The sequence below is a fragment of the Canis aureus genome, chromosome 15, assembly GCF_053574225.1.
Source record: "Canis aureus isolate CA01 chromosome 15, VMU_Caureus_v.1.0, whole genome shotgun sequence".
NCBI classification, from domain to species: domain Eukaryota; kingdom Metazoa; phylum Chordata; class Mammalia; order Carnivora; family Canidae; genus Canis; species Canis aureus.
In genome coordinates this window covers 27,373,305-27,400,422 of record NC_135625.1, presented here as the reverse complement: position 1 = coordinate 27,400,422, position 27,118 = coordinate 27,373,305, and the positions used below count along the sequence as shown (strand labels likewise).

At 36.9% G+C, this 27,118-nt stretch overlaps 1 long non-coding RNA gene across 2 annotated transcripts; it reads right to left on the bottom strand.

Annotated features, from left to right (window-relative positions):
• Positions 1–12,128: 12,128 nt before the first annotated feature.
• LOC144283983 (uncharacterized) lies at positions 12,129–26,655 on the bottom strand. 2 transcript variants are annotated; one of them, XR_013352463.1, is made up of 4 exons: positions 26,384–26,655; positions 19,244–19,818; positions 17,079–17,208; positions 12,129–13,823 (listed from the first exon to the last, which is right to left on the bottom strand). It is a non-coding gene; the product is annotated as an uncharacterized LOC144283983 (long non-coding RNA). The 2 variants fall into 2 exon arrangements; XR_013352464.1 differs by having other exon boundaries at positions 19,244–19,517; positions 26,384–26,641.
• Between the last annotated feature and the right edge of the window lie 463 nt (positions 26,656–27,118).

Below are 27,118 nucleotides of genomic sequence, written 5' to 3'. Positions count from 1 at the left end.
CATAAATATTGACAGAGTGCTCAGACTACTTCTAAAGTATGTATATTTAGTCAAGAGACCAATAGCTTTAATGATGCCCAGAGAAGCTATGCTCCATGCTTGTACCTCGTTCACAATGGCTTTCTGGTAAGTTCACCTGGTGACAAAATTCTTCCTCATTGCTTTTGTCCCTGGGGCTCATTTCTTTTTGGTATTTATGTTACTGTGAGTATACTTTCAGCTTTCTGTCACAGTCCAAATTCCAGGAATCCCTATGTCACCATCACCGTCCCAAAAGCGTATCTACCATGAGTTCTCTCTGGTTCTACTCCAGTCAACTAGTCATTTATTCTTCAGGATAAAGAAATCTTTATTTTAAAAATATACTCCAGAATCCAGATAGTCCTGTCTAGGAGCTGCAATGGAGTCAATTTTCACCAGACTAACTCCAAAGATACCGAGTTCTGGGTTTTTCAGTTCACCTTCTAGTAGGAAGTAAATTTAGTTCTTAGACCTTGCTAAGGAAAGCATTTCCTCTTTCTTCCTGTAGTCTCTACCTTGTTTGTTTTTAAGAGATTCTGTCTGAAATAAATGCATAACTCCTGGGGAACTAACAACCTAAGCAAATATGCCAGGCATGTTAGAGCAGAAAGGAAATGTCTTTGGAACCAAGATGATGAGCAACACAATTCTGTTGCATAAGCCTGTTAAACACACACACACACACACACACACACCCCTAAAATGTATTCTGTCTACATTTTATTTTTCTCATCTATAAAATAGGACTAATAAATATCTTCAAATTAATTATGGCATATTAATATTAAAATATGCATGGAACATTCAATATGGTGCCTGACACAGAAATATGCATAGTACTTTCTCATCCCTCTTTTCCACCACTCTCAGACCACTTAAGTTGAGCTCAAAATAGGAAATGTGCAAGGAAACTTTAACACAACTGACAGAGGGAAATCCCTAAGTATTACCAAAAACTATGGAACCATACTTGTGTTGATATTATTACCTTCTTCCACATATACTCTGGTGATAATTGCTATTTCTGCCCCCAATTAGGTCAATTGCTCTGATCTTACTATCTCCATTTTTTTTTCCTTAAAGATTTATTTGAGAGAAAGAGAGAAAGCACATACAGGAGGGGCAGAGGGAGAGGAAGAAAGAGAATCCCAAGTAGACTCCGTACTGAGTGTGGAGCCCAACACAGGGCTCAATCTCATAACCTTGAGATCATGACCTGAGTCAAAACCAAAAGTTGGTCACCTAACCTACTGTGCCACCAACATGCCCCTCTGCTTTTTTTTTTTTTTAATAGAAGTACTGTTGACACACAATGTTACATTAGTTGCAGGTGTACAACAATGATTGGGTACATTTATGCGTTATGCTATGCTCACTACTCACCACAAATGTAGCTCCCATCTATCCCCATATGCTATTACAGTATCATTGACTATATTCTCTGTGCTGTACCTTTTATCTTGTGACATTCAATCTCTGACTCTATCAAAGAAGAAATGTACTAATATTTTTAAAAAATCATATATGAACACTTCTTCCAAAGAGATCCACTTAAAACACTTCTGAACAGCATATATATTATCTTCAAGAAAACTAGAGATTGGTTAAGTTTTGCTTCCCTTTTTAGATGCTTATAAGAACTGACAGAAAACCTTTGCAATAACCAAAGTGTAATTCTTCCTTGATATTTTCATTTTCTCTGCTGTTTACTGAGAGAAATTTGGCTTAAGTTTGAAAAGTAGTTGGCAATCAGTAAGCACTTCAGTACAAGGTGTTATAAACTGTCAAAAAACAAACTTTCCAATGTGATTACCCCTCTTTGGCCCTATTACATCTCATAATTGAACTGTCACCTACTTGTTTTTTTTCATTATAATAATGGATGCAGTTGGTAAACGTATGCAAGGTACAGAAAGTAAGGCTAGGGCTTATTAAGAAGACAGTTTGAGCCATCCATTTGAGCATTTAGAAGATATCAGTCAAACTTTGAGATATGTTTGAGCAGACATCTTGACAGGAATGATAACCCATCTCTACGGTCAATAAAGTGTTTCCTTACCTCCAGATCCCTGTTGTGTAATAAAGTGTACTTGAAAATACATTCAACGGTAGCTCAGTGTTTGAGCATCTGCCTTTGGCTCAGGTTTGATCCCGGAGTCCTGGGATTGAGTCCGACATTGGATTCCCCACAGGGAACCTGCTTCTCCCTCTGCCTATGTCTCTGCCTCTCTCTGTGTGTCTCATGAATAAATAAATAAAATCTTTTTTAAAAAAGCATTCCAAACAACTTCTCCCTCTTCCTCTCCTCCTCCTCCTGCCTCCTCTCTCTTCAATTCTCCTTCCTCTCCTCATCCACATCCCCCTCCTTCCTCTTCTCTACCCCAGAACCATCCAGAAAACACTGCTTGCTAATGATTACACATTTTTGTTCTCCCTTAGTTGAACTCAAATTTTATCAGAAGTAATGTAGTCATCTAAACTATTTCATTTTCTAGTGGTCCTGGCCAATTGTCAACAAATGTGTGAATGCTGCTAAAAAGAAGCTTGCTCAGCAGCTTCCTAGACTGTGAACAAAATGGCAGAAATTTGGGCAGTCAACTTGGATCATGAGTTGACCTTGGGGATAGAAGCTACAAGCTAGGAGGTAGAACAGAAAGATGGAAGAGATGTGAGTCCTAAGGATTGGAACCTCCACAGCTCTGACTAAATACTCCAGATTTCCTTTGCCTGAGAGAAGAATAAAATTTTATTTTGTTTAAGCCTCTTTTATTTTTAATTTTTCCTGTAACATGGAGTAAACAAATTCTAAGTGATACAAATAACATTTTCTGCCATCCAGAGGAATACTATTTTTATGCTGAGTGTTTTGATTAAAAAGTAAATAAATAAAGAACCCCCAAAACTCCACTAAACAAACAACAGCAAGATAAAACAAGAACCAAGGAGGTCAATTAAGTCTGTAACACATTTCAATCTAATGACTACGTGGACTTTGTGAACACCCAGAGTCTATAGGAGCAAATTAAAGGCTCTGTAAATGAAGGCTGGTTAACTTTGACCCAACCCTTCCCAGAAGTAACTATTTGTCCATGATCACTTTCTTGTGAAACACTTGTTAATATCATGAATAATTGACACCACTGGAGCCATTTTATTTTTTTTAAATATTCTATTTATTCAATTAAGAAAGATAGTATACAAAGCATGAGCAGGGGAAGAGGCAGAGGCAGAGGGGGAGGCAGACCCCTGCTGATCCCAGGACCTAGAGATCGTGACCTGAGCTGAAGGCAGATGCTTAACCACCTGAGCCACCCAGGCGCCCCACTGGAGCCATTTTAAAATAGAGCTGGAGCAGCCACTGCAGAGACTGCCTTTCCTGCCTTTGAACTGGGCCAGAACCTTTGGACCAGGCAAAACAACAATTGTTTTAAGCAGTTGTTGGACAGCTGCTACAGAACGGACATCCTGATCACAAGAATGGCTGTGGACTTGCTTCCCACAGAATCAGAAGTCAATTAATGTGAAACCCTGAGTAACTTAGCTTGTTAACACCCACAGAAAACCCTCTTCTTTTCTTACCTCAAGTAATTGTTCCCTTTCCTTTTTCTCTTCTGCTTTCACTCTCCAGGTGGGATACTATTTGGGTTACTACCTAAATCTGTACCCTTCGACCTGAAATTCTTTGATCCCAAAATAAAAGCTCATTTACTTTCCATTGCAGCTCTTATTTTCAGGTTAACAATATCTTATAGAATAGTGGTCTTGGAACCATTCTAGGAAACATCACTTTTGGAGACTCCACAGAATACTGGGCATAATGAAATCTTGGACAGACCCAGGAAAATGAGGAGGGCCTCAGCTCTGCCACTAAATGCCTAGTGAGTCCATCTTCTGTATAACAAAGGACTTTAAATTAGATTGCTAATAAGCTTTCAGCCCTAAACTTCTATAAAGCTGACAGATTATGTCTGACAAATAGTTATATTTTGGGTGTTCCTAGACCTAAGCATATGCAAATAACCTACTTTCTGTATTTAAAAAAAGCAGAAAAGAAAGTCTCACATTTTAAATTCTTCCCCAGTTTCAAAGAAACTTAACCAAAAATTAAGCATGGTAATTTCTCCATGACTTTGTTTCCTGATTTGCTTTACACTTACCATAATTTTTTCTGTCATGGCTGTGAGGGGCAGTGGTGACATGCATGAGTTAATTAGAACAGGGTCAACTATTCAGATGGACCTTTGAAGATAATTGTTATCTTTTAACTAATTTAAAGCTCTCTACATTTTAGCTTAAAATTGTTGATGAAAGCAATTGCAAGCTAATTCTCCTATCAAAGGCTGGTTGAGGGTTGTTGCAATCTGCAGGAATGTGATTCTGAACAGAAATGTCTTCTAATCTGGCTGAATTAAGCAACTCAAAAAAAAAATTGAGAAGGATGAATATGGAAATGCATTTGTATTTTTGACTAACCTTATGTATATAATTTGATAGTTTTGCTTTATGAGTAGGAAAAATGGAAAATGTATATTAATTTTTCATACAAATTTGCATTGTTGAAATACAAGCTCACTGAAATGGTTGGATAACTTTTGTATTTCAAATTTTGTAATTGAATTTTGAAATGTTTTCATGTATTTTTGTCTTACAGAATTTAACTAGTTCTATTTCTGATAGGTATTTTAATACGTGACATTATTCTAACAAGGAGATAGATATTTTAAACTGTCCAGAACTGTTAAATTCAAGATAACTGAATTGAAAAAAAAAACAAAACAAAACTCAAAGGACATAAATCTAAATTTGCACAAAGGAGGAATTAAGAAGGGATTATTTACTTTAACTAGGATTTTCTTAATTCACTACTTTCCCTCATAGCTTTGCTCAAGACAGTTAAGGCAACAATTCACTGAAAATGTATTTTGACTGATAAAACAGTTTTAAAGACCTCTTTTGCAAACCTAAAGAAAGATATACCCAAGCCCACACATGTATAGTCACCTCTCCAAGGCTTCTGTTTGTATTAGGTATTTGGCTTGGATGTAAGCCTATGGAAAACCAGCTGTGCAAAACATCTCTATCATTCTTTAAGATCATGTGGGACCTGTGGTGAGAGTTGCAAGCACATGCCATATATCAAGTGCATTTGCTGTTGCCAGAACCACAAAATAAGGCTGCTTGTTCCACTGTTATTTATTTATTTATTTTTAATTTTTATTTATTTATGATAGTCACAGAGAGAGAGGCAGAGACACAGGCAGAGGGAGAAGCAGGCTCCATGCACCGGGAGCCCAACGTGGGATTCGATCCCGGGTCTTCAGGATCACACCCTGGGCCAAAGGCAGGCGCCAAACCGCTGTGCCACCCAGGGATCCCCCCACTGTTATTTATTATCTGCTTTTGGTAGTGTTCTTGGTTGCCTTCAGAGACTGAGTTCAGATATTAACATTGAGTTTAAGTTACATAAAGCTCTGGTCATTCTGGGACCCTTGATCAGCAGAAGTAAAGTGCCAACTCACTCTGTTTCTGTGGCCCAGTCAGAAGGGCAGACAGCAAACCTTAGATCACAATGCTGAGGGGTACCTAACTCAGGCCTAGCCAACTGTGCTGCAGGCTGCTTGGATAACAGATTCATGACCTTGCCCTCAGGGTCCTTTCTGAGAATTGTGTATAAGAGATACAACTGATTATATAACCCATTTTCATTTCCCTGTGTTCCTTTCTAAAATCTTGACTTTGTTCACTACCACAGTATCAAAGGAATGACCTGATCCACAGCTTGGAGTGAATTCCAATTAGACTAAGACAATCATGGTAGTCCTATTTTCATGCCTTTTGTTACACAGGTTGGGCAAGTGACCCAGATGAGGCTGATGACCCTTCTGGAAGGGATTGCGAGATCTGTTTTCTAGCTCTTAAGGAGATATTGGGGAGCTGTGTTTTGTGGCTTTGTAGTTACTGATTTAGAACTAACACCTCTAGAGATTCTGTAGGCCTCATAAAATGAAGGGAGTCAACCCAAGGGCAAAGGCAAAACATCAAAGAGGGTGAAGCAGAGAGAGGAAATAACCTGGTTCTTTGGTGACATTTCCTTAATGATCATAACTCACCTAGAGCCAACCTAGTTCTAGAGCTTTTGTTCTGAGAGACTATGCACTTTCTTATTTTTAGAGCATATTTGAGATCGCCATTGAAAGCTATTTAAAGGCATCATAGCTGATATATGTAAATACAATTTAAAATCTTATACTCAGGTTACAGAATTTTAGGGCTGAAACACATCTTAAAATTTAATGGAAGAAAAATCAAATATTAAAACAAAAATGGGTACAGGTCGACCATTTTATTTATTTTTCCTGTAACGTGGAGTACTACATTACTGGCAAAATTACCATAAATAAATGCAGATGGTTGGTGATGCCATAGATTTTTGATGAGACATTTCCTGAGCTGGCCAGGTTTTTTCTAAGCATCCTAGAAATAGGTTTTAAACATAAACACAACTGGAGGGAGAAAAAAGTGATGAGATATTTGGGAATGTGACTTAAAGCCAGGCAAGAGGGTAAGGCAGTCCAAACTAAGCAAACTTAAAGAGTTTTCTTAATGTTTCTATCTACTGTCAATCTAGGAGGTAAAAATCTCAAGACACTGAGATGTGGAAAGTCCTCCACATCAATAAACTCTCTCCGAACCTGATACTCCACCTCCCTTCCAGTCTAACAAGTCCTAGATCCACTTCCGCACTGTTCCCCTGTTTCCCACCCATATAAATTGGCCAAGTCCCAACTCTCAGTGGATAGTCGCAAAGTAGAAAGAGTGTTTCCCCTTTAGACCCATGCTGAGACATGACTCTAGCTATTGGCCTGCTTGTAATGAGAGAAGATGGAACGTATCTGGAAAAGTACAAAACATTGTTTTGTAAGACATAACATAGGGAAGATTCCTGTAAGGCATCCAGACACAGGTGAGCTGGTTTTCTCAATTCTAGGGGAAAGAGGATCGCTTCTGCTAGCCCTGTGGAATAGAGAGTAATGAGGTTTCCTGATACTCAGGCACAGCCACAAAAATATACTTATACTTGGTCTCAGGATCTTTCCTTTTCTCTGACAAAGCACTGAATTTAGTATAGAAAGTCTATCGAGCTGTACATCCAGTGTTGTATTCCTGCTAATCTTTTAATTAAAACCTGGGCTGGATATTTATCAAGGTACAACCAAATGCTGCAAATGGTGAGAGTTTCCTTAAATGCTGCCATACAGCACTTATAGCATTGCCAGAAAGCCCTGACATCATAGTTTACTCATCAGAGCCTATGTTTTCTTTTTTCTCAGATGATTGATTCCAAGATAGATACGGAAAACTTGCCAGCACACAATCCTCATAATTTCTATTGCTCTCGTCTTGTTCATGTGCTACAGCTACTAAGTAATCCAACACTCTCCCTTCCACTTGTACTTCCGTCTCAATCCATGTGAGATGAAAGGATTGTGATGCCAGCATGCCAAAGGCCAATGTCGGTTCACTTTTCACCACCCCTACCATCTTTGCTGGCATCTGATGGGCAAGTGATCCATCTCCAGTATCCTAACCTGGGGTTCTATTTTCTAGGATCACTTCAGACCCTAACCTTGTGTTAGTTCCTGCAAGCAGAGGCCAGGATTTGGGTAAGGGTAATTTATTTAGGAATTAGAGTCCTAGGAAGCAAAAAGGAGGGAAAAGAAGGGTGAAACAAGGAAAAAGCAAGAATCAAATGGGTTGCTGCTGTGGGTTGGGGCAGAGGAGGGTATTGATTCCATGGAGACCTCCTGAGAAATGTATAGCTAACCTTCTAGAATTATCCTTCTGAAGGACAGAAGGCTAGGACATTAATCCACTTTGTATTGGTCTCATACTCTTGAGGACTTCTGGGTATATGAATCACTTATAATTTTCCTGCAGTTCCAGAGAGGGTGGAAAGATGGACAGTGCTCTTGAGGTCAAATGCTGTCAGTGCACAGTGACAATGGTGGACGGAATTTGCGGGGGGCACAGGGAGTGTGACATGAGCACCAAGCCACCGAATACAGCTCATATTTATAGGTGACGGTTTCTGGTTAATAGACATAGAATATTGCGATGGCCCATTATATATTTCTGTGTATTGTTAGCTACTGAAGTTCAAAGCTTTCAAGTTGAGCATGCAAATAAAGTATGTAAATAGAAAGCTCACATTAATGCAAATGTGTAAAACAAAACATACTAAATTAAGACATATTACTTTTTCCCTTAATTATTTTTCCAAGTAAAACTCTATTGCATTACTTTTGTAATTTTGGTCATTATTACAGCCCCTGAGGAATACTACAATTTTTTTAACTCTTTATTTTGAAGTAATTATAGACTCGTGGGAAGTTGCAAAATGGCATAGCTTCCCATGTACCGTGCCTCCAGCTTTCCCCAATGCAATACAATTTTAAATATTTCTCCATCTCAATTTTCTAGACTGCGTATATAGGGAGCTATAAGATTAATCTTTCAAAAGCATGCACCTGATCATATGACTTCCTATAAATATTCAATTTCTCCACATTGGCTATTGTCTGTCATACTTTTAAGACTCTTTCCTCACCAATTCTGTAGGTTTAGCTCTTTTGTGGGGTTCATTCATTCACCACATATTTATTAAGAACTTACTAGGTATTTGAGTACAGTAGTCAGCAAGGTTGACAAGACACTTATCTTCCAGAAGAGAAGATAGATGATCAGTAAACACTCCATTCAATAAACAGACTAATAAGTTACATAAGTCCAGATTATGGTAACTATGATGAATGATGAAAACAAGCTGAAAATATGTAAAATAACTAGGACAGTTCTCTCTGAGGAGGTAACCTAATGTTTTCTTAAGAGATTTAAATAGACCTGCTCTAGGAAGGAAGAGCAATGGGGAAAGAATATTTTAAGCAAAGAAAATAAGTGCAAAGGCCCCAATTTAGGCCTTAATATGAACAAGAAACAGAAAGGAAGCTGGTCACTGAGGAATGAGAATGACAAGTGGTTTGTTTAGCAAGATACGCAGAAATGATATTGTGTAGGACTTGCAGTCTATGGTATGAATTTAGGATTTTATTCTAGCTGTAATGAGATCAGTGGAGGTTTTTGAGATATTTTGGAAGTAGCAACGGAACTTGTTGATGGATTAGTGTGGGGAGGAGTGAAAATAAAGTGATGACCCAAAGAAGACTTCTAGTTTTTTGGCGTGAGCAACAGAGTGGGAGGTGCCAATTATTAGAGATCGTGAGACTAAAGGAAAAAAAAATGGGGACAGGAAAGAAAATATCTATTTTTAGACATTTTAATTTTGAGGTGTTTATTTTTATTTTCTTAAGATATCTATATATATTATTACCTCTCACTAGTCTTTGTTACTCAGTGATTTAGATAAATGAGACCAGTCATCACCTCTAAGCAGGTTCTACATCTTTACTCTGTCTGAGCTTTGGTTATGATAGTACCGCTGACATACTGTCTCTCATTTGGATCTGATCAGATTCCATGCAACAGTAACAAACATTCCTTATCTATTTTTTAGCTAAGACCAATTAAAAAGAATATTTTACATGATCACTGAGATACTTTTGTACATATATTTTGAAATGAGAATTTGAGGAAGAATAATTAACCTTATGACTTATGATGCCCTCTGACATTCTCTTTTCAATTTGATTTGATTCTTTAAAATACTGCATGTATTCAATAAGTTTATTTTTCTACCACCAGAGTTAAGGCCTAGAGTTTGAAATTCACTTCTTCAAGACTGATGTCAAATATTGGCTTTACTCCTTCTTCTAAGGCTGCTTTTATTGCTTCTCTGTGCAGAAGCACATTCTGCCTCTCAGAGTATTTACCATACTTAGCCCTTTCTTAATGATCCTCATTTACTTTTCTTATCCATCTCATTCACTAACAAGTGCAAATAAGGAACAAATAATGATTATCTTTCATATTGCATAGAACCAATTTGGTCTTTAAGAATGTGTGGGGTTGGGTTGAATTGGAAGATGTATCCTCTACTGTACTGTTTGTGACACCACATCACCTTTAACACCCAGCCACTTCATGTTTTCAGAGAGCAGAGCTAGCAGCTGGTCCATGAGCAGGATACTGCACCGTAGGACTTACATTCAACCAGCAGTGACTAAGGACAATTTCCTTAATCCTTCTGAATTTCAGAGCTGTTAAAAAAAAGAAAAAGAAAAAAAGAAAAGCAATTAAGAATAACAGAGAAGGATACAGTAGTTTGTAACTTCTGACTCCTATTTACCCTACAATTACATTTAATAATGCCAGTGCAGCAGGGTGATTCATTTGAGAAGCCATATTCATTGCTTTGCCCTTCCCTGGGACACTTTATTCTGAATGCCTGTACATTCCAGATGCACAAATAAGTCTTTTTGTGCATTTGTTGGCAGAAAAGAGAAATTTTAAGGTGCATAGTTTGCCCAGAAGAAAATCTCTAATCAATTTTTTTTGTTTTGTTTTTTAATATGAAGACCTTAGACTGACTACTTCAGTGATTAAGCTGGACTTGCCAAAGTCAGAGGATGTTTAGTGACGGGGGAGACTCTGAAGAGGTGGCACTGAGGACTCCAGTCCTCATAACTAGAAAAGAGGATAGGGGTTTTCTAAGTGTCACAGAATTGTACCTGCCCAAACATAGTTCCTTTAAAGGAAAATGAATTCTGGAAGTGGATGTCTGTTTGGTGGCCAGTGAGTACCGAACATTGAGCTCTATAGCCTTGGCCAGGAGCCTCCTGTATTCAAACTTGATCCAGTGGGGAAAAAAATTTCCAGTGTTGCTGCTGGCATTCATTGACCAAATGGAGCCAAGCACAGATCCAACACTGGCAACTAGGGCCCATCCTATTTTTTAGGATGTATTAAAAGGTAATATAGTTCCCAAGGTATTTATATAATAGAAGGGGTGGGGATGGAGCCTTCTAAATTGGCTAGGATTAAAAACTCCACCAAACCTGGTTTTTGGAGACTTCAACCAATATTTTAAAAACCGACATTATCTGTGTTTCCAAGTGCCATGAAGCAATCCATTTCTGTTATAACTTTTAATTTTATAACTATTGTATAATAAAAACAGAGTTCTTAGTGCTTTAGTGGTATCTGGCTCAATATACTTATTTTCATTCTACTTCAATAAAATAAACTAGGCCAGGTAAATGGCTTTCTCTTCAGTGTTAAGCTCTTTTCTCTCCAATATGTTGGAAAACCAATATTGCCTTATAGAAGGCAATGCATTGACTCATGAGGTGTTAGTGTACTTCTTAAGAAATGTGAATTCTGGCATTTGAAGTGAACAGATTAATTATTCACTTATACAGGTACTATAATTGTATAAAATCAAAGTCGGTAAGTCTTTTCTGCCATTGGCCTGTGGAAAGGAGACTTAGGAGAAAAAAACACACTATTATTTCTCTTATTTTTAAAATGACAGTGACTACCAAAACCTTCTCTTCTTCCTCTAGCTTCTGGTCTCTTTTCCTTTTATACAAAAAGTACTCAAAAGAATCATTTATAATCTTTGTTTCTTCCAACTCTCATGCACATGCCCACAGTGCTGCATCTAACGTGCTCACAATGAAAGCCAGAAATATCCTGCATTAATAGGTCAGTGGCTGGTTCCCTGTCCCTGTATTTAGTTGACTTAGCAGCATTTAACTCAGATACATCCTTGCTCTCTCAGCGCACACACTTCATGCACTATTTTTACGGGGCTTCCAGAGACCATGCTCATCTGGTTTTTCTCACAATTCTTTGAAGAGAGATGTACAATCATGCTCAGTCTTTGCTATTTTTTTCTCACCTTTCAGCTTCTAGCTGTTGGAATGTGCAGGCCTCAGTTTCAGAGGTTTTTTTCTCTATCTGTACTTGCATGATCTCATGCAGTATCTTGGTTTTAAATTCCACTGAAATGCAGATGATTCCCAAATATTTATCTTTAGCCTGGACCTCTCTCCGGAACTTGAATCTTTAATCCTGCTATCTTCTCAACATATCAGCTTGAATGCCTACTAGGCATCACAAATAAGTATGGGTTGATACATACTCATACATGTATGAGAAAGACATTCACAAGTCACAGTCTCTATAGGAGACTACAGCTCCAGGGTTAGACTTGTATCGTTTGGTACACACTCACTTTCCCCCTTCTCTTCTTCTGACTTCTAAGTGCACATCAGAGTAAAGGCTTGGTGGACTGTGGGACTTGAGTTTGGGGCAACAAAGCATTTAATCAATTAATCAGAAAGCTTACTAAAAACTCCAAGCAAGGAACTTTGATTTACTGGGACTTAGAAGAGAATGAAGAATTTATTCATGTATTCAACAAATATGGGTCAGGCTCTGTACCAGGCACTGGAGAAATAGCAGGCAATAAAATAGACAAGATCCTGACCCCTGAGATTTGCATCATCATGAGCAGAGGAAGAACAGACAATAAACAGAAGGAAATAAATATACAACATGCAAAATGGCAATAGGGCTATAAAGAACAATAGTGCAAGGAATGGAGAACAAAGAAAGTGGCATCTATGGTTTTTTGTGGGTTTTTTTGTTTTGTTTTGTTTTTTGTTTTTCATCTATGTTAGGTAGAGTGATCAAGTCCAGCCTGTGGGAGGGGATGAAGTCTTAAAGGCTTGGGGAAAGGGACAGAGAGAACCATGCATATTCCTAGGGAAAGAGCTTTCCAGACAGAAAGCAGAGCAACAAAATGCTCTGTAGAAACAGATTGCTTAATGTGTTTATAAAATAAAGTAACTACTATATAGGACTCAATTGCTATTTGGCTTGTTTTCTTCTCTCTTCCCCCATGCATAGTAAATGAGGGAGATCTTTACAGAAGTATCCAGCACATCTATAAAATATATGATTTTAGTTTAAAGAAGATTATATCATTTAAGTTCTATATTCCCTTTGCTTTTCTACATTAAAAGAAATCGATTGTTCGTCTAGGTAAGAATGGGAACACAAAATGACAGCACAAGCCATTTTAATGGAAGCATCAATCAAAACCCAGTGTGATACTGTCTGTGGATACACAATGCGGTAGCTGAGTATAAACACAAATATGCGGGCTCATTTCTATTTCTGTGGAATGTTCAGCACAAGATGTTTTCTTGAAGGTAGGACATTTGTCATACTGTGTTTATGACCACAAAAATGGATTTGGATAGTTCTTATTTTCCTTTCTTCTCTCAAGAACAATTTAAATTAACCTAAGTCAGGTTATCTGGACATATCTTACCCTCTTGTTACACAAAGTATTCTATTTTGTTATTATTTGTATTTTAATTTTGAGTTGCATTTCCTGGCAAGTGTTCTTTCAATGTTTAAATCTCATTGCATGATGATACACTGTTGGTTACTTTGGGGTGTTTGGAGATTATGAATGAAGAAAACATTACTATGTTACTTATTGAGAAAAATCTGTCTTCATTTTTCTGGGAAGCTCATTTTCCTAGACAAAACTGGAATAAGATGGAAAACAGTGTAAACTTCCTTGCCAGGTTGGCCACATAACTCCAAGCAATCTATGGATCGAAACATGGTGTAGCCAAATAGTCCAGTTTCCTACATTAATAAAGATTTTTAGAAGAGATTGTCTATCCCAGAGAAGATAGGCTAATTCACATTAAAGAGTTGAACTAGTTATTTGTACATTAGAACCTTTGTTTCTTAAATTCCCAGCTTGATTACTGCAAATGGCTCTAGCTAGGTCTTTGGTTCCTCATTCCGTGCTCTTCTTGTACCTAAACACAAATAATTGGTCTGTTACTTCTTGGTAATTTGTGCTGCAAAATTCTCAAAAACAAAAACAAAAAAAAACTAATGAAGTACATTGCAAAATTATCTTAATATATCATCTTTTGAGTTATTAAGTTAAAAAAAGCCCTCAGTGCCCAGTAGTAATAATTATTAAAATCTTCCCCAGTGTAGAGGTTAAGAAAGTAATAATTAACACTATCCAGTAGACTCCTAATGACAAATTGTAGCTCTACAACAACGAGGTGGTAAATGTATATTTTAGAAAATTAACATTGAGCATATCGAATATATGTATACAAGCCCTCTAGCCCATAGTTTATAATGAACTCCCAAATCACAAACAACAAAACAATTTTTTGCTTATGAATATGCACCTTTATGGTCAAACAATGGTTTCACATGCAACTCTTTCTGCTTAGTTAATAGAGCTGATTTCATTCCACTTTTTGGGTTCTGAAACGATGGGGTGGAGCAGACACTGTATGTAGTGCCAGGTCATAAATTAAGAAATATTTAGTCTTTTTTTGTTTGTTTTGGGCTTTTTGGTTTTTTTTTTTTTTTAAGATTTTATTTATTTACTCATGAGAGACACAGAGAGAGAAAGGCAGAGACAGAAGAGGGAGAAGCCGGCTCCACGCAGGGAGCCCGATGTGGGACTCAATCCGGGATTCCAGGATCATGCCCTGGGCCAAAGGCAGGCGCCAAACCACTGAACCACCCAGGATCTCCAATATTTAGTTTTATACTTGGTGATTAGTTATATTTACCAAAAATACCTAACTTACAAACATCTACTGTAGCATTTTAGCTCCATTTCCACATTGGTTAAATTATACTAGAAATCACAGAGCTTAAACTAGAAAAAGGGCAATCAGGGCAATTACTAAGGAATGTGGATTAGCAGACTTTCTCCTCACTCTGTCTGCTTTGAAGGATTCTACTTTGCGATCTCAGTTTCTTATTATTCCCTGCCTTTCATGGAAAATTTTGGTAGTCTTCTCAACTCATATTAAGATGGAATTTGGAGAAGTTGGGGAAGAGAAGAGCAATCAATACAAGGGTCAAGGTTCCTGAGAGCAAGATGGGGGAACACTTTTACTGCCCTTCTTCCTGAACCCCTACTGTACTGACCGGGCCAGACCCAACTCAGAAGCATCCAGCCTGTGTAGAACCACCAACAAGTGCCCGTGGCTGAAGAAAACGTACAGTCATCTCTCTCTCTCATCCTGTTTATCACATCTCCTCAACACTGTCCTTCAAGCATTTACTATTTCTCTAGTCAGTAAACTGTTCCACCCTCAGTCTTTTCCACCCTCAGACTTTTCCCTCCTATTCAAACCATCAAAATCTTACAGCCTCTCTCTCAGCAGATGGAAATGCTTCTTTTATTACAAAAAAAGTAAGACCACTAGGAAACAATGTTCTTAACTTTCTCCTACCAAACCTACTTATTTGCACCTGGACCCTGATCAGTCTTTCCTCAGGTTTTAAGAAAGAACTGTTTCTGCTTCTAATTAATCCCTCTATTTATGTACCATTCACTGGATAGTATAGAACTGTGTTGAGAATTGTTTCCTTTTCAAGCATTTTTTCCCTAAAAAAATAATTATCTCTCTCTTCCTTTCTTCCCTCTACTCCTCCCCACTGTTCCAACATTTTCCCCACCTGGGATCATTAAATCAGACTAAGGAGGGGCACCTGGCTGGCTCAGTTAAGTGACCAACTGTTGATTTCAGTTCAGGTTGTGATCTCAGGGTCGTGGAATCTAACTCCATCCTGAGCTGCATGCTCAGCAACATGAAGTCTGCTTTCCTCTCCCTCTGCTCCTCCCCCCATGTTGCATGCTCTCTCCATCTCAAATAAATAATCTTTAAAAAAATAAATAAGGGGCTCCTGCATAGCTCAGTCAGTTAAGCATCTGCTTTCTGCTCAGGTCATGATCCTGGGGTCCTGAGATTGAGCCTTGTGTCGGTCTCCCTGCTCAGCGGGGACTCCCTCTCCTTCTCCCTCTGCCTCTCCCCTGCTCATGCTATCTCTCTCATAAAATAATTTTTTTAAAAGTCAATAAATCAGAATAAGAGGCATTATCTCCCATCTTTAAATAAAACATCTGTCTAGATACTATATTTCCAACTAGCTACTGCCTGATTTTATTATTCTCTCTTACAGCGAAATCCTTTGAAAGCATCTATGTTCACTGTCTCTTTTGCTTTTCATTCTCTCTAAAACTCTTCCAATAGGATTTTGTCCACACTATAGTGAAACTACTGCCAAGGTCACTAAAGATCTCCAACTTTCCAGATACAAGTCACTATTCTCGACTGTCTGCAGCACTGGATCGAGTTAATCTCTCATTTATTTTTAAAGATTTTATTTATTTGAGAGAGACAGAAAGTGAGTGAGAGAGAGAGGGAGAGCAACCATGAGCTGGGTGGGGGAGCAGAGGAGAGGAGGGAGAGGGAAAAGCAGACTCCAAGCAGAGCGGGGGAGCCAGTGTGGGACTTGATCCCAGGACCCCAGGATCATGACATGAGCTGAAGACAAACACTTAACCAACTGAGGCACCCAGGTGCACCTCTCTCATTCTTTAAAGGTGTTCTTCATCTGGCTCTAGGTGTCCACTACATGGCCAGACCATTTCTATTAGTCTGTCTCATAAAATCGTCCTCCTCTACCTTTCAATGGCAGCATGAATAGGGTAGAGCAAATCATTTTTTCCTTAATGATTTTGTATTCAGAAATATATATACTTCAGTGCTTTGTTCTAGAAGATTGAGATTCTTTTGATGAGACCAAATACAATAACACTCAAATAGAAGAAAGACAGAAACCTTTGTTACATACAGCTCAGGATGAGAGAAAGCTACCATGCAGGGCCACTTGGGAGTTGTAACAGGGACAGGATAACAAACTGAAGCTCTGGAGAGCGGCTTTCCTACCCGTATGGGGTGGGGTTAGCTAGATTTGGCTGTGTCCCTGGAGGCTGGCTAATTTAAATAACTTCTCTAGGCCCTTGGACCTAGGACCTGTCTCTAGAAGTCTGGTACCTGGCCCTGGGGAAATGAGGGTAGATGTTTTGGGCCCAGATAAGGGAATTGGCTAGGGTGTGGTAGAAGCAATCAGCCACACAAGAAGAGGAACTAACTGGCCTCTAGCCAGGGTCTCAAAATTATAGCAGGAAAGCATTAAAGAGGAGAAAAACTGTATTATGCACTTGACCTTTTATCATAAATACTCACACACATGCTCTTGTTCTGTTCTGCCATCTTTTAGTTTCTATTCTGATTCCTTTAGTTAAGACACTTTACTACTTTTTCTTTCAGATGGAGTGCTTGGATGATAGTTTCTCAGATATTTTTGTCTTTAATCCTGAAATGAAATAAAATCTTAGCTGGGTCCAGGATTCTTGAACTGTACCATTTTTCTCACAGTGGTTGATAGCTGTTCTTTCACTGTCTCCTGGCTTCCAAGGTTTTAGATGAGGATTCTGACTTTTTCCTTTGCTATTTTTTTTTTTTTTTTACCCTGAATCTTATAACATTTTTTCCTTTCTCTTTTTTCTCCCTGGAGTTCGAAAATTTTACAAGATGTCTTTAGGCATCATGTCTTTTCTCATCAGTCTGGTCTGGGGCTCGGAAAGCCCATTTAATCTGTGGCACCAGGTTTTTAGTTCACACACAAAAATTTCCCATTATTTTTCCTTTTATTGACTCCCCAGTCTTTCTTCTCTCTCTCTCTCTCTCTCTCTCTCTCTCTTCCTGGAGGTTATTTTAATCTTATATTAAGTCTCCTATTCTTTTTTTTTTTTTTTTAATTTTTTTTTTTATTGGTGTTCAATTTACTAACATACAGAATAACACCCAGTGCCCGTCACCCATTCACTCCCACCCCCCGCCCTCCTCCCCTTCTACCACCCCTAGTTCGTTTCCCAGAGTTAGCAGTCTTTACGTTCTGTCTCCCTTTCTGATATTTCCCACACATTTCTTCTCCCTTCCCTTATTTTCCCTTTCACTATTATTTATATTCCCCAAATGAATGAGAACATATAATGTTTGTCCTTCTCCGACTGACTTACTTCACTCAGCATAATACCCTCCAGTTCCATCCACGTTGAAGCGAATGGTGGGTATTTGTCATTTCTAATAGCTGAGTAATATTCCATTGTATACATAAACCACATCTTCTTTATCCATTCATCTTTCGTTGGACACCGAGGCTCCTTCCACAGTTTGGCTATAGTGGCCATTGCTGCTAGAAACATCGGGGTGCAGGTGTCCCGGCGTTTCATTGCATTTGTATCTTTGGGGTAAATCCCCAACAGTGCAATTGCTGGGTCGTAGGGCAGGTCTATTTTTAACTCTTTGAGGAACCTCCACAGTTTTCCAGAGTGGCTGCACCAGTTCACATTCCCACCAACAGTGTAAGAGGGTTCCCTTTTCTCCGCATCCTCTCCAACATTTGTTGTTTCCTGCCTTGTTAATTTTCCCCATTCTCACTGGTGTGAGGTGGTATCTCATTGTGGTTTTGATTTGTATTTCCCTGATGGCAAGTGATGCAGAGCATTTTCTCATATGCATGTTGGCCATGTCTATGTCTTCCTCTGTGAGATTTCTGTTCATGTCTTTTGCCCATTTCATGATTGGATTGTTTTTTTCTTTGGTGTTGAGTTTAAAAAGAAAACCATATCTGGGGGCATCACAATGCCAGATTTCAGGTTGTACTACAAAGCTGTGGTCATCAAGACAGTGTGGTACTGGCACAAAAACAGACACATAGATCAGTGGAACAGAATAGAGAATCCAGAAGTGGACCCTGAACTTTATGGGAAACTAATATTCGATAAAGGAGGAAAGACTATCCATTGGAAGAAAGACAGTCTCTTCAATAAATGGTGCTGGGAAAATTGGACATCCACATGCAGAAGAATGAAACTAGACCACTCTCTTTCACCATACACAAAGATAAACTCAAAATGGATGAAAGATCTAAATGTGAGACAAGATTCCATCAAAATCCTAGAGAAGAACACAGGCAACACCCTTTTTGAACTCGGCCATAGTAACTTCTTGCAAGATACATCCACGAAGGCAAAAGAAACAAAAGCAAAAATGAACTATTGGGACTTCATCAAGATAAGAAGCTTTTGCACAGCAAAGGATACAGTCAACAAAACTCAAAGACAACCTACAGAATGGGAGAAGATATTTGCAAATGACATATCAGACAAAGGGCTAGTTTCCAAGATCTATAAGTCTCCTATTCTATCCGCCAAGATTTTTTTCCCCTTCATGGTTTTGCTTTAATTTCTCTGCCATTTTTATTCTGTGCATTTGGAATGTTCCTTGTACTTCTTGATCTGCGAGGACACACGTCTGAGTAGGAAACATCCTCTCCTTCAACTTACCTCTGGTATTGTTTGGTGGATAAATCATGTTGTTAATCTACAAACATCCTTTCCCTGAGTGTACTTTATACTTGAATTCCTTTACATATTCTCATTATTTTTAACCAACTGTCATCTCAATCCCTCAGCAGTTTTACTTCTCTAGATGCATTCTGGCCATTCTTTATTTGAATGTTGGTCTCTTTTAGATCCATTATTCTTTTCTTTGTTGGACTGCAGAGGGTCAGGCCACAATAGTCCCATAGGTAGTGGAAGTCAACAGCATCTCCACCCTCTGCAGAGGATAGAAAGATTCTTATCAGGTCTCTTTATTTGGACCTCAAAAGTACCCAGGCTTCTCTTCAATGCCTCTGGGCTCCAGAAATCAGTGGCCCACTCATTACTCTTCAGTCCTTTAACATGCTTTGTTTTTTATTAGGTCACTTATTTAGATGTAAATTATCTCATCAGAATAAATGCTGCAGGAGGCCAAGCTTCTGCATGCTTCATGGTTCTCTCTCCAGTGATTGGCACATAGATAGTACTTGTTCCATAAAGATTTCTGAAGGTTTAATGAATTAAGGAAGGAGGAACGTCTGGAAGAAAAGACCAGAGAAGCTGTGAGAGAGAAATGGCTACTAGAAGAGAGAGTGATTAAGGGATGTTGTGGTGAAGAATATGTTTGAAGAAATGCCAAAAAAAAGTGTGAACAATGTTGACATTTCTTGTGGTTGTTTTTCTTCTTTCCACAACATTCCTCTGTGGACCCTGGATTGCATAGTGCTACTAATATGATTAAAGTGATTTGACTGTCTTTACGTGGTTTGTATATGATTTTAAAAGTAAAAGTAAAAAAATGAATTATATTTATACATACAAATCAATGCCAATGAGAAACTTCCAAATGGTGACATTAGCAAATCATAGATTTGATGTGAAACTTCAAACCACTTGGAATAGACTTAGCCAGGCTTAGCGAATAGTCAAATTAGTGAGATATAAGCAATTATATACATCTACTTTGGTGTTTCAGGGAGAGGAAAACACTTCTAGAGACTGTACATTACATGGATAGAAGACAAAAGAAGAAGGGAAAAGGAATTAAAAAAAAAACATTTGGAAGAAGTACAAGAAAGAAAGAATATTGTTTCTCTGGAGCACAGTGAACAATTTACCTTACCAATAGTGTAGTGTGTCAGAAAAGAAAAAAAATCAATTATCTTGCCTTGCTTTTTAAAACACACTAGAAAATACCCAATATTTAAATCTGCCTTCGATGAGATTCATCTTCAAACAGATCAAAGAATATGAGAAAACATTTAGTTTTCTAATTCATTTGCCTAAGATCTACAATTGTGTGACTTCATTTAATTTTTATTTAACATGTGGCTGAGGAAGAAAGGAGACATAGGAGATCAAACAGATTCAGTAGGTAAATACATTGTATTAGGAATATCTGGGAAAGATTTGAGTTAATGCATTGTTCAGATAAGTCAGGTATTTTTTTTTTTTTAAAGATTTTATTTATTTATGATAGTCACAGAGAGAGAGAGAGAGGCAGAGACACAGGCAGAGGGAGAAGCAGGCTCCATGCAGGGAGCCCGATGTGGGATTCGATCCCGGGTCTCCAGGATCGCGCCCTGGGCCAAAGGCAGGTGCCAAACCGCTGCGCCACCCAGGGATCCCTAAGTCAGGTATGTTAAACACAGTTTGTAGTTCTTTAATCTTTATATATATATTCATATGTATACACATATACAATATATAAGTATACATATATGTTCTTTAATCTTTATAAATACATATGTATACATACATATAGATATATATATTGTATACAATATATACAATATATATGTATGTATACATATATGTATATATACAAAGATTAAAGATATACACACACACACACACAGATCAATCTCTCTCACTATAGCTGAAGACTCTATAGGCATCCTTCCTTAAATGAAAAATTTTTAAGCCAGATGTGTTTCTACAAAAAATAATGTAAAATCTGCACATACTTATAAGCTTCATGCATACTATGTATTATTTATAGAGGGAGAATAAAGCAAAGAAAAAACCACCAGGTGGAAACATGAGAGGACCTGACTTTTGGTCCTGATTTGCATACAGCTTGGTTTTTAAACATTATGGGGTCTTAGATTTCCTTTTGCAGAAAGAGTTCAACTATATGATCCTATTGCTTTCCAACTCTAGGTTTTAATTACTAGAATAAATTTTGGCTGAAAAAAAATTCTGATCACATTTAACCTTAATTGTGGAATTTGTGTATGTGGTGTGTGTACATATATATGATATACATATGTAGATGCATGTATGAATATACACATATATGTGTATATTCAATGGTGCTCACTAAAGTGAAGACTCTGATTCAAAATGTAAAATTTGACTGAATGCAGTTACATGTTTATGGAGTCATCTATTTTTTTTTAGCAACTGAGATCTAGTGAGAACCTATTACTTTGACAGCAAAGATGAGGGAATGCTTAGGTACTTGCTCGACATCTTTCATCATAGTGTTACAAATTCTGCAGGATTCACTGGCTTATGGTGTGAAGTAGGCCAGCAATGAGATATACTGGTGAACCTCAGTAAACAATATGCACCACACTTATTATGTATTACCCACAGCAATGATGCTTTAAAAACATGGTTCTTTTCCACAAGAATGTGTACACCTATCTATGCTACGCAGGCAAATAGGTGTATCACTTTGAAAGTAAATTTGAGCCATTCTTCATTTTGTCAATTTAAACTTTTTCATAGACTTGAACGGTTGTTAGAGCACCATCATTTGTGGATTTAAAAGCCACCGGTAATTTGTCCTTAAAGATGCAGATTTTCTCCCATAAATCTCTTTTTTTCTTATAGAGTAAAGTGACAATAAATGCATTGTGTGTTTCCATTCTTGTACAAAATAGAACTTGATGATTATATTTTAATGAGGGCTGTGGTTTCAATGTGTGAGCAAAGTAATTGCTTAGAAACCTTTTGCAATCTTATTCAAATCAGATTAAATATCTGAATACTACACCAGAAAAATAAGAGGACAATTTTCAACCATTCTTAGTCACTGAATAAATAGAAAGGAAGGTGAAATTGCTCATATCACACCTTATAATTATGTCTCTCCTGCTGAGGTATCCCAAAAGGTGCAATTAAAAGATAACTATACAGAAAATAATGGCTTAATTTAATATTGAAATAGAAATACAATGATTTTGAGTATTCAGAAAGTGGATTTGCTTCTTGGCTCTCCATCATAGTCATCTGCCCAGTGGATAAACTCTTCTTTGAACTAATTAGCACTAATGAGAGACACCCTTCATATGGAATTACATAGTCCGTAGTTAACCTCAGAACTTAGAGGACCTCAAACTTTATGTCAGAAACGTAAGAGGACTCTTACTTTTTAAAATTCCTTTTGTTGTTATTGTTTAGAATGTATACTTTCCACCTTTAGAAGTAGAAGAAGTACATCAAAATACTAAAATACATTTAGTTATGCTTGATATATTAATTTCCTACTGCTGTTCTAACATTACCACAAATTAGTGGTTCAAGACAACACACATGTATTATGCTATAATTCTTCATATCAGAAGCCTTAAATGGCTCTTACTGGGTTAAAATCAGTATTGACAAGGCTGTAGTCCTTCAGTAGTTTCTAAGAGAGAATTCTTTTTCTTCTCTTTTCTAGCTTCCAGAGGTCCCTGCATCCCTTGGCTCACACTCTTCTTACACCTTCATAGTGGACAATAATAGGTTAAGACCTTTACGTGTGGCCAATTTCTCAATTTGATGTTTGCTTTTCAATCTTATTATGTTTTCCATGTACAGATATTTTTATATCAGCATAATCATATATACTGACTTTAAAATATATATTCATTGTTGGTATGCCCACAAGTTATAATATAATTACATATTAGCTAAATATTTTCAGTTATTTTCTTCAAATTTTTATGGCTTAATTGTTTTAGTTTTAACTAAAATACATATTTTAGTATATTTGAATACATAAGGTAAAAAGATAAGAAAATTAAAATTAATCCCTGCATTTTAATAATTTAATTTATTCTAATTAAATATTTTGAAAAAACAAACAATACTTTTCAAATTCATTTCAGTAGAAGGCCAGTATATTATGAAAAAACTCTTTACTCAGGTAACTTTGGAAATATTCATTCAGTTCAGTAGGATTACTTACTTTACTGCTTTTAGGGTCTCTAATGTGCTCATGCTTTGTGAATTTCTAAGAAAATGAAATATGAGGTGATATTTCCTGAATTTGGCTATACAGTCCTTTCTCAAAAGTAGCCTTATGTTACAAATGATTTGCACTTTGAATAATTATACATAGCATTATTTTGATAAATGATAAAATGTGAGGCAGTTTTTAAGTTATTTGTGCTTTATTTTTTGCAATAATAGGAAGCATTTATTTCCTAAATTTCTGATACACTGAAAAAAGTGGAAGAAATTCAGGGCCAACTATGGAGTTATTGATATAAAAATAGTGTGAAATAACTTGTTTGCCTGATTTCTAACTTCCCCTTAGATCTGTCATCTTGTTAAGTAAACTACATTGCTTTCACATTGTCAATTATAATTATTAATTAGGTCTCTCAGTGCCTAACACAGTTCCTCATATGTAATGTATACATAATGAATAAGGAATAGATACATCATTGTTGTCAGATATATAGCTGGGATCTAAAAATCAAAAATCCTGTTAAACACTATTCCATTTTCATTTTTTTTGCTTCTCAAATATTTATTTACATTATCACCCATGGTACTAGGTTGGCCATTGTGGGGATTAATTCTCTGTGAAGTTTCCTCTCAAAGTCCTAGCAAGAGAGAGAAGAGTTGTATTGAACATACTAACATATGGAACAAGCTATGTTTTGTTGGCATTTCCCTTCGTTTTCCAGATTTTGATTTCAGATCTTCAGATCTGTCTGTTTAGAGGAGGGAGAGATTGCATTTAGTTGGGGTAATCAGTCAAGACTTCTTGGAAATGTTTGCATTTTGGCTGACCTAGAAGGATGATGAAGATAATTCAGAGTATAAATGCTTTCTAGGGCTGACTCAGATGCCACAGTATCTATGACAGAGACAAGAAAAAATGGAGCACATATGGAAAAAAAAAAAAAAAAGTACCACTATTTGCCCAGAGAATTGAGATATGTTAGAACTAATGACAGTGATTTGGAAAAGATAAGTAGGGGCCACAGTACAAAGGAGATTTAGTAAAAGGGATTTAACTTTTCTCCAATTGAAATGTCTTTTCTTGTCAGGCTCGAAAATAGAGAAAATTACTTCAGTCTGTTACTTCTCTTTACTATACTTTTAGTGATGTCTTGAATGAGAAAAACAGATAAACTAAATGTTTAGAGACTACTGTTTACTAACTCTTGAAGACCTTCAAATTGGGCCAAACCTCTTAATTTCTTTGTAACGAATTTAAAATGCAGACACATATTTATACTATCTATTACAGAAAGAAGCAGTGTTAATAATTTAGAAATGATCTTCCATGTTGGTAACTTTTTCTCATTAAAATGCTATGTGTTTCTCACAGGATGGTTGTGAAAAATGAAGGTGACCGGACACGATCACATCATCTAACTTGTGCTTTATGGATAGTGTGTGACCTGATCCTAAAATCAACCATTATTATTTTCATTTTCCAGATGAGAAAACTGAGAACCAAAGAGGTGATAGAATTTGCCCAAGGTTACCTAGCCCAGTAAGAGGCAGAAGAGTATGAGTCCAGGGAATTTGATCTCACAGTCCAATCCTATCCTTATAGAAATATACTGCCTCTGAAGGAGTGCCAGAGCCCCTGATACATAAAAGAAACTCACTAAAGTCTCACAATTCCCTTTTGCTTTAAATTCTCTTTATTTTGCTTTGCTTTCTTTTCTTTCTTGTATATTAAGTATTTTGATGACATTCTGCTATAGTGGGGAGGGATAGAGAAAAATGCTTTCAGAAAACCTCTTTTCCATTCTTATTTTTTAATGAAAAACATTAGTCTTCTTATGTCACACAAACAACTTTAATGTAAAGTACAGGCATCTATATATCAAACATTAACCAATATATGCATTTTGTAGGGAAAAAAATCAATAGTCACAATCATTAGGTGTGTAAGTAAAGTTACCAATCATTCCTTCTCTACACAGTTTTCCCAAGGGAACTAAGTACACAAAGAAACATGGCAACAATGCTAGGTAAGAAGCTGCCACTATAGTATTACCTGGACTAGAGTCGAATACCTCAAGGGCAGAGTTCTGATAAAGTACTGTTGGGGCATGCAGGGTGCTGGATGTGAACAAAGCATCTCCTTTCCATTAGCCTAAATCCTAATCTTATTAATATGCTTCCCCCTACAGGGGTGAACAATCCAGAGTGAGAACCAGTCTGCTTTAGCTGTGTGTACAGAGCAAGAGCACAGAAAGAGCTAGTTGGCTTACTGATTTCAGCTGGAGGCGGCAGGAAGCTGGAGTGAGAGGTGCACACAGAGGTGTGTATTTCAGGCTGCAGTGATTCTGCTCATTGATAAATATGGGCCAATCAATGCCATGGAATATGATCAAGGAATGGAAAACTGGAAGGAACAGAGGGGATCTCACTCTACCAAAAAAAATCAATACTTTAAGATAGCTTAAAAAAAATTCAAGCTCAATTGTTAGGCAGGCAATATACTAGCATGGATCATACCTAAACTCTAGGAGAAGAATTTACAAATAAATTTACTCTTTAGTTATCTGAAAGAAAAATTTCCTTCTTATGAGATAACACTCAGTTAAATCATTATATAAAGTGTCACAGCAGATGGAATTAATGGATAATAAGCTTATTTGGAGTTGCTTAAAAAGTGAACATAACATTGCGCTTGCTGGTAAAGACGTTTTACTTATATTCATTGATGTTATAGCTTTAATATGTTGCATGTAAAAAAGTAATCACATATACAGAAAGTATATACACACAGAAATACACACACGAAGTACTAACCCAGAAAGACTATGTGACAGAAAAAAAAATGTTTCTCAAGAATAAATAGTACTCTTAGCTCCAAGATAAATGTAACTATATGAAAAGTAATTAAACAGACTCAACCTTCATTTATATGTTGAGAGAAAACAGCTCCAGGACAATACAGTTCATGTGTTTTCAACCATATTCACATTTTTCATATCCCTAATGTATTCAGGAGTTCTCTGCATTAAGACCTGGAAATGAGCAAAGGATTTCAGTGAGCATTGCCTAAGAAACCCTCCAGCGATTATCTCATTCTATATGTGGGTACACATTTAATTGATTTTCTATTTGTAGGCTATTTTTATAATTTTGTGACTTAGAAATTAATTAGCACACAGCTATTGGAAATGTAAACAATATTTGTCTGTAGTTACACACATGAATTTCATTCTGTGGAGATACAAGAAATTTCTGCCATGTACAAAAGATTTCATTTTATTGCCTTAAGAGATACTAACCTGATTTGATTAGTATCATTAAGCACATTTGTTTCAGCATGTACACACACACACACACACATATATATGTTCTTCAAATTCTCTTTTAACTAGTCTTTACCTATTAATAGTTTGTTCATTAATCCCCCAATTGAATAAAATTGCTGAATGTATTTTATATTTGCATGAGATTTCAGTTTTAACTTTTTGAAAGTTATAAATTACCATACACACATAAATCAATAAATATATTGATTCAAATGGATGTACATTAATAATTAATGTTACTGGGAAGTGGTTCAGAGTGATCATAATAGTTATTGAGTTTCTTTATGACCAATGCAATGAGAACATTCTTCCCAACTCTGCAAGAAAA